Here is a 9163-nt window from a genome sequence, read left to right on the forward strand (position 1 = left end):
TGAAAGAGATGTGAAAGCACTACATAGCGCAATCAGGCTGATAAACATAAACTTTATAAAAAAATAAACTTTATAAAAAAAGGTATAAAAGTGTGCACTTACAATGTGCAAGATTAAAATATATGTAATATATATATATATAACATAATATGTTAATATCGAAGGGTCACCGCCCGGATCGCCCACAGGTCCAAAAAGCAACACTCTACGCGTTTCGCCCAGTCTAGATAGACTGCATCCGGCTTCGTCAGGAGTGTGCATACTTAGGTAAAAGGATCCTTTATATACCATGTAATTTACAAATTCTAAGATGTCATTTGATTGTATTCATGTTAGTTCAGTCCAATTATCATTGTTTACAGCTTTGCCAATAGAAATAGAAAACTGCGCAATGAGCACTGATTAAATCGTTTTAGATAATTATTCAATTGATATAAGGTATATAAAGGATCCTTTCACCTAAGTATGCACACTCCTGACGAAGCTGGATGCAGTCTATCTAGAGTGTTGCTTTTTGGACCTGTGGGCGATCCGTAGTCCTCCAGCCAAGCTGCCGTGACGTCACACGCCCTTACGGACGCAGCGAGACGAGCTCCGACACCAGACTGCAGGCGAGGGAGACTTGGAGAATCCAGGGGAGGCGGTGAGAGCTGCGGTGACCATTCGATATTCACCTATTATGTGATAAATGCTTATTTTAATCTTGCACATTGTAAGTGCGCACTTTTATACCTTTTTTTAGAACGTTTATGTTTATCAGCCTGATCGCGCTATGTAGTGCTTTCACATCTCTTTCATACATCATCATCGCATTGGTGAACACACCTTTGAGGGAGATCCAAACAGCATTTAAACCACACGGGTAGCAGCCCTATCTGCTAACTGCACTCTATTCTTCTATATCTTGTGAGTAGGCTGAACATCCGAGCCAAGATAACATCCTAAATTAGACCTCATTGTTCATATATCTGCACTTAAATTGTGTATTTTTCTCTTTGTCCCATACATGCTCCTCCTGGATTTTTGGAGATCTGTCATACTTCTTGGAACCCATTAAACAGGTCCCACCAGAGGGTTTGAGCTGGGTTACCTTTATTTTATTTTATAGCACTTATTGATATTGCACTTAATATTATTATTTTCACATTTAATACCATTTCACACTAAAGTTGTTTGCGCCTTTTTCACTATTTTTCACAAATTCACTATTATCCATATGTGGATAATATTAATTTTGCACATTACTATACTGTATGTGTTAAGGGTGGTGTATTTATGTGTTGTCATTTTTTTAGGGGTGCACTGAATTTGTACTGCAGGCCTGCGGAGAACACCTGAGGGCCACCGCCGGCCTATAGTATCATTGCTGTGCATCCCAAAAATGTGATATATGTGTAACGGGTATTTCACCCCACCCAATCTCATATGTAGTGTGGGTGAGTAGAACATGTGGTGTTACCGGTGTGGTGCGTATACCTGCAGGCTCACAGGAGGTCTGAGCCTCCGCTAATGAGAGCCTGGGGTGAATCCTCTGGAACGGATCTTCGTTTACAGCGCCTCCACCTATGTAGGATTCTAGGGAAGTGTAGAATGACCCTACATAGGAACCCAATAAGAAACTACACACACAGTGATTATATATAACTAAGGGCTTTACTACGAACATAGAGAATATCATAATCCATTACATAACATCATAACCTGTGTCCCTCTCACGAGGAGACACTACCCGTGGTGACGTCTCGCAGGACGATTCCCCGACACCAGGTGATCCCACCCAGTGTCCCAAGAACCCCACCCAATGTCCCGTACTCCTACAGAGATAGTCACTGGGTGACTGCGCAGTCACTAAAACCTCTAGGCCTGTTGGTGCACATATAATATTGATACCTTCCGAGCACTCCGATGCTCGGGCCTGCAACACTCTTCTCAAAGGGTCAGACGTCCGTCTGATCCTTTCCAGGTATTCTGCCGGTGGACCCCAACGAGGGTCCCACCGCTCCACGGGAACTGCAACCGATCACGGCAACACCAACCGCATGGGAACAGCAACCGCCGTTATCAGCTTTCTGCCTAACTACTTCTAGAGTGACAGCAACCCTAACCTAGGGCCTGTCCCTGAGGAACCGCAACCTGGGATGGCTTGGGGAAAACTCAACGTGCTGCAGCCCAAACAATGTATCTCTTTCCTCCAGGCCTTCCTAAGCCCTATTGGCTCCCTGGTATCACATGGGGCGTGCAAAGGCTCTTGGGATATGTAGTCCCAGCTCAGAGCCTTCCCTGGTAGGCTAGGGGTTCGCGGGCTTTTTCTACCCTGCATTGCGCGTGCGCAAGCTCTCCCGGGCTTTCTCTCTTCTCCCCGAGCTGTCCCTATGCTCGCGCGAGTTATCCCTAGCTCTGGGGCTTTCCCTGCGCCTGCGCGTCCCTGCGCATGCGCAACGCTGTCTTCAATGGCGGCGCCCTGCCTCACCGGCCGCTGGGACCTTAGAGACGCGATCGCGGCCTTAGCAACGGCCCGATCGCGTCCCCGGCAACCGGCCGCAGGCAGGAGAAGCCGCGCTGCTCCCTGCTCCAGCCCCCACCCTTGGAAGCAGCCGTCGGGTTGTTCAGTACCCGCGATCGAGCTGCACCAGGGGAGGGGGGTCTCCAGGAGCTGCTGGGGACCAGGATTACACTCTCCCCCTGGTGAAACACCCAACACCCTCGCTTGGGGAACGACATAGCATGGTACACAGTTATACAATGAAAAGGCAGTGCATATGTACAACTTATCAATGGTGACTTTAAACCCCAGGTTACAATGCATTTCACACCCATTAATACCCGAGACTAGCTGAGACCGTTTGTGGGGTGCCCCTACCAGATCAGATGGGGGTACCTCACTTTTGCATCCGTGAGCCTCCCCCAGAAAAATTTCTTGGAGAGCACACTCTAAGGCGACAGTTTCTGGCTCTTCGCTACTTCCTCCCCCTGGTGGAAGGAGTAGCCCAGTGTCTCGGAAGCAGACCTTTACCCAGTCATCCGTGGCAGGGATGCGGTAGACCAGGAGGCCAGGACCTTTCCCGCGGTCCACCACCTGGCGAATGGCACGCTCCTTTTTGGGCGTAAAGGAGGCCAGTCTTCCTGGATCGTCCTTTACACAGTCCTTGTCCCTACGGACTTGCGAGGCTTCCACTGAGAAGCAAGCACTGGGAAATGTCTCGGTTTCACCTGGCAGGGGGGAAAAAGTAGACACCTTACCCCTGCGGTGATTCATGGTGGCCAACAGGTCCTCGGGGACGCTGTCAGTTCCCACCTTGGTGGTATCGGGACCTGTCCCCAATTCTTCTGGGACAGTCCACTCACTGACTCGAACTTCGGGAGCGTTGGATCCCAGTCCTGGGACCACTTGCGTCGGAGCACACGGGCTCACACTCCGCTCAGGAACCGTAGCTTTGGCCTTCTTCACGGCCACCTCCATCGGAGTCGGTGGGGAACAAGGGGGTTCCTTACCACTCTGCTGGCTGACGATGGGCTTCCCTTCTTCCGGAAGGATCGACGGTAGACACTGGTCCACTCTCTTCCCTGACAGCTACCTTCTAATGAGGACACCTCCGCCAGGACGCGATGAAGAGGGGAGCCCTTCGCCCGGGCGACCAGACTTAAGGAGCCATCGTGCTCCGCGGTCACCTGGAGGCTCACCCCCGACACCCCTGGGGCAGTCGACTCACCCTTGTCGGCGTTAGGTACTGGTCCCCATTCTAGGACCGATGGTACCTCTGTAGTAGGTCGGACTGACCATTGTAGGGCACACGGGCCCACAGCCGGGTCCGCAACATCGGGACACAATTCCTCTAGGGCACACGGGCCCACAGCAGGCTCTGCATTCGCCGAGATAGTGTGTTCCTTGGTGTCACTGAAGTGGTCCGCCGGCAGGCGCATCACCACAAGTGACGGGTCGCTGGATTCACTAGAAGAAGATGGGGGTATATACACCTTACCCTGTGATTCCTCTGTCTCACTGCTGGGGTGGTTCGCCGGTAGGCGCATCGCCACCGATGGGGATTCAACCTTGTCCGCTGGCAACATCACGATCGGATCCTCCGCCAACGTGTTGCTCGGCTCCAGGATGGGCTGATCTGGGTTCTGTGGTTCCTGCTCAGGAACCAGGTCTAGAAGGTTCACTTGGGCGCACTGGCCCTCCGAAATGTCTATGAGAAAGGTAGATGGGTTAGTTATACTGACCGGCTCTTCAGGCTGGGGCACAATAGGTTTTAAGAACCAGGCACCGCAATCTTCACATTGAGGTTCCCACGCCAATGCCGCTCTAGAACAGTCACATGTAGGGCTAAAATACTGTATGCTCAGTTCTCCATCCACGGTGCCGGTCTTGAAATCCAGCGGTAGCTAAAATAGGTCGGCTCCTTGGACATAAGCCTTTTGCAGGCATGTGCACATTAATGTAAGGGCTTTCACTCCTGGCACGTGCCAGGACACATACACATTGGGGTGTACTCCCTTACAGTCTGTTTCATCATCATCAGGAAACCAAGAGTCTATTTCATTTATGTCGGCCACAGTGCCCTTTTCCTCGGGCTGTCCTGTAGCCGCCAACGGCACGGGTTGCAGAGTCGGTATCCTGCAGCAGCCACATATGCGTCCCCAGGCCAATTTACAAAAGGAGCAGTCACCGTTGTTACAGAAACATTCCCGGCACCCATCCTCGTTTGCGTCTTCCAGCCGCCCTCTTATCAGGCACGTCAAAACAGCAAAGTTCATACTACCCGACGGACTCAACGATTCTATCATACACGGACACAACAAAAAGGATACGGCCCCGGCCTTCGTCGGCCAGAGTCCATATGACGGCGAGCAATTTTCTTTGCACCCAGTACTTTCTTTGATGGAGACAGCAGTTACGGATGAAGGCTAACAGTGCTTGCTCCCCCTGGTGGAATCTGAAGGAGGGGCAGCACACTCTTTCATTGAGTGACTCTGGCTCGGCACAGAGTTATTCAGTTGGCGGGGGCGGGGCTTAGGATTTCCCGCCAAGCTCGGACAGTCTGCAACATTTTCCCGCGCGGGTGGGAAATCAGCACGTGACTTCTTCATGGCGAACAAAAATAGCACAATTTAGAAAAATGAAAACAGGGCACCCCAGGTCTATCTCAGCAGCGCCTCCAAATGTAACGGGTATTTCACCCCACCCAATCTCATATGTAGTGTGGGTGAGTAGAACATGTGGTGTTACCGGTGTGGTGCGTATACCTGCAGGCTCACAGGAGGTCTGAGCCTCCGCTAATGAGAGCCTGGGGTGAATCCTCTGGAACGGATCTTCGTTTACAGCGCCTCCACCTATGTAGGATTCTAGGGAAGTGTAGAATGACCCTACATAGGAACCCAATAAGAAACTACACACACAGTGATTATATATAACTAAGGGCTTTACTACGAACATAGAGAATATCATAATCCATTACATAACATCATAACCTGTGTCCCTCTCACGAGGAGACACTACCCGTGGTGACGTCTCGCAGGACGATTCCCCGACACCAGGTGATCCCACCCAGTGTCCCAAGAACCCCACCCAATGTCCCGTACTCCTACAGAGATAGTCACTGGGTGACTGCGCAGTCACTAAAACCTCTAGGCCTGTTGGTGCACATATAATATTGATACCTTCCGAGCACTCCGATGCTCGGGCCTGCAACACTCTTCTCAAAGGGTCAGACGTCCGTCTGATCCTTTCCAGGTATTCTGCCGGTGGACCCCAACGAGGGTCCCACCGCTCCACGGGAACTGCAACCGATCACGGCAACACCAACCGCATGGGAACAGCAACCGCCGTTATCAGCTTTCTGCCTAACTACTTCTAGAGTGACAGCAACCCTAACCTAGGGCCTGTCCCTGAGGAACCGCAACCTTGGATGGCTTGGGGAAAACTCCTAGGGCCTGTGGAACATTAACCTGCCCCCCTTCCCCTAGCTACCCAGTCTCAACTGTAACTGCTAATCCTAACAGCCTAACGCACCTGCAGCCAACACTCAGCTCACACTGTCAGCCTGCAGGGATCCACACACATTTCACACACACTGCACGCACTGCGCCCAGCACATGCAGCGACACACACACAGACAGCTGCAATCACACACAGCCACCTGGATCCCGTAGCAATCCACTACTAGCACACTGTGCCTATTTGCCAGTGCCCACAGCCCTCTCCGCTGTGGCACTGCCAAACCTGCACCTTACACACACTAAGGGTGACCTCCCTATCTAGGGCCGTCCCTTATCAGTTACCCACTAACCTGGTGGGGAGTTGGGGCCTACCTGGAGGGTGAGGGTACCTATCAGGATGCAGGAGCTGCACTCACTCCCCGCATCCTTCCTTCCCCTTCAGCTCCGCTGCTCCAACTGACAAACGTGCTGCAGCCCAAACAATGTATCTCTTTCCTCCAGGCCTTCCTAAGCCCTATTGGCTCCCTGGTATCACATGGGGCGTGCAAAGGCTCTTGGGATATGTAGTCCCAGCTCAGAGCCTTCCCTGGTAGGCTAGGGGTTCGCGGGCTTTTTCTACCCTGCACTGCGCGTGCGCAAGCTCTCCCGGGCTTTCTCTCTTCTCCCCGAGCTGTCCCTATGCTCGCGCGAGTTATCCCTAGCTCTGGGGCTTTCCCTGCGCCTACGCGTCCCTGCGCATGCGCTACGCTGTCTTCAATGGCAGCGCCCTGCCTCACCGGCCGCCGGGACCTTAGAGACGCGATCGCGGCCTTAGCAACGGCCCGATCGCGTCCCCGGCAACCGGCCGCAGGCAGGAGAAGCCGCGCTGCTCCCTGCTCCAGCCCCCACCCTTGGAAGCAGCCGTCGGGTTGTTCAGTACCCGCGATCGAGCTGCACCAGGGGAGGGGGGTCTCCAGGAGCTGCTGGGGACCAGGGTTACATATGTAATGGGGGTATAGGGGTTGTTGGGGGCACAGGGGGTCTATGTTGTTTATTGCAATGTTTATTGGGGGCAATTGTCCCCAATAAACATGCTATTATGCCTTAACCCCTTCATTGCCTTAGCGGCTATCCGCTATGGTAATGAAGCAGCATTAATGTATTTTCATAATATTGTGCGGGAGCAGGGGGTCCCCTGAGCTGAACCGCATTGGTATTTCTATAATAAGTACACTCAACCTCCTTAAAAGTACGGAAACTCAATGTGTAAATCACTGGAAAGGATGGTTTCCCATCCCCACTAATATATCAAATTTTATTAACAAAAGAAATATAGTGTTTAAAACCTAAATCAAATAGCGCTGCTTCACAGATCTGTAAGTGTATTACATAACTGTTAATGCTCCTAATAATCTGTGAGATAGCTCATCTTTGAGGTAATGGGGTTAATATCCTCACCAAAGCACACTGGTCTTAATCGCAAAATAAGGTGAAAAGTGAACCAATAAATAATACCTAATCTCTATAATAATATACCTCTAATAGTAAAATAACATATATTTGGCCATATAAGTGAGTCCTATGGTGCATATAACCTAATATTAATAGCGATGTTCGACCTGTGGTCAATCAGGGGACAGGTAAAGAAACGTGGCTCAAATCTAAACCAGTGGGGACACACCACTGTGGTGTCTGTAAGGCATGCCCCTTGATTAATGTGTCCAAAAGCTTCCAAAATTGGAACAACTCCAAAACGTGTCAAGTCAACAGATTCACTAACTGTATGTCAACGGGTGTCATATATCTAGTGACGTGCCATTGTGGGGTTAAATATGTCGGCAAAACAATAAGGGAGTTCAGGAGAAGAATCCTTGAACATGTCAGCACTATTAAAAATCTATATTACACCCCAGATATGTGAAGCAGCGCTATTTGATTTAGGTTTTAAACACTATATTTCTTTTTTGAATAAAATTTGATATATTAGTGGGGATGGGAAACCATCCCTTTCCAGTGATTTACACATGGAGTTTCCGTACTTATTAGGAGGTTGAGTGCACTTATTATAGAAATACTTCTGTTTTTCTTAACAAATACCACAACACCTGTAGCTTAGGCCTGTTATATAGTGCCTGCGCTTGCTGCGCTGTGCGCACTGCATTTATAGTTGGCTGACGTTAGTCAGCCTTTCTATAATGGCGCCGCACGCACGGCAAGGAGAGTGGAACCGGCCCACAAGGGGGAAGTTGAAAAAGAGAGAAATCGCTCCGCTACCGCCACTGAAAATTTAAGTATGTGTGTGTATGTGTGTGTATGTATGTATGTACAATGTTATTAAAAAAATTATTACAGGATTTATTTATTTGAAAATACACACACACACACATATATACAAATATTTATATATACACTCACATACATACACACATACACACACATACTGTACAGTCGCGCACAGTATATTTACAAAACGTGTGCGGCACGTGCACGCACCTTCGCACAGGCACGTGCGCGCGTGCAGGGCTGCACACACTATATAACTGGTCCGGTAAGATTAATGATGTCAGGGTCCTGCTTTTATCAGCCCAGGTCGCACCATGTATTATCTTCAGGGTTGCGGACAGGCTGCGGATTTCTGCGTTTTTGTCCACGGTCACAGGGACAATAAGTCTTACTACATCTGTACAGTATGCTTTATGTTGCTTATACAGTATTCAAAATTTGTACAAAGTATGGATATGTCATATAACACCCCTCTCATTTGAAACATATTATTTTCTCTCTCCCTTTTCAAAAAATAATTTTCAAAAGGACTGGTACACATGTTTTATATTACCTGTATATTATGTATGTATAAACTCTCAATAAGGCTTGTAACCACTTTATAACGCAAATAACTTTATTTGTTAGTTTATTTGAAAAATCTATGTGCAAACATTGAATATGTTACTGTATGTATTAACTTTTAAATGCAAAATGTTGTTTATAAAATTATTTGTAAACCAATAAAAATACTTTATAATAAAATAAAGAAAACAGACAGTGGAGGTGATGACTGAGTTCAATCTCAGTCAAACGAAAGAAAGACGGGCACCTCTGAAATGAAAAAATAATAAAAATAATTTGGAGATCCATTAGCCTTACGAAAGACATAAGGTCCAGCTGAAGTAATAAACTTCTAAACATTTTAAAAGGTATAGAACAGAGGATTTTTAGGGAGAGGTTGGTCAAATTACAGGAGTAA

This window comes from Ascaphus truei, chromosome 3, assembly GCF_040206685.1.
Source record: "Ascaphus truei isolate aAscTru1 chromosome 3, aAscTru1.hap1, whole genome shotgun sequence".
In the NCBI taxonomy this organism is placed as follows: Eukaryota; Metazoa; Chordata; class Amphibia; order Anura; family Ascaphidae; genus Ascaphus; species Ascaphus truei.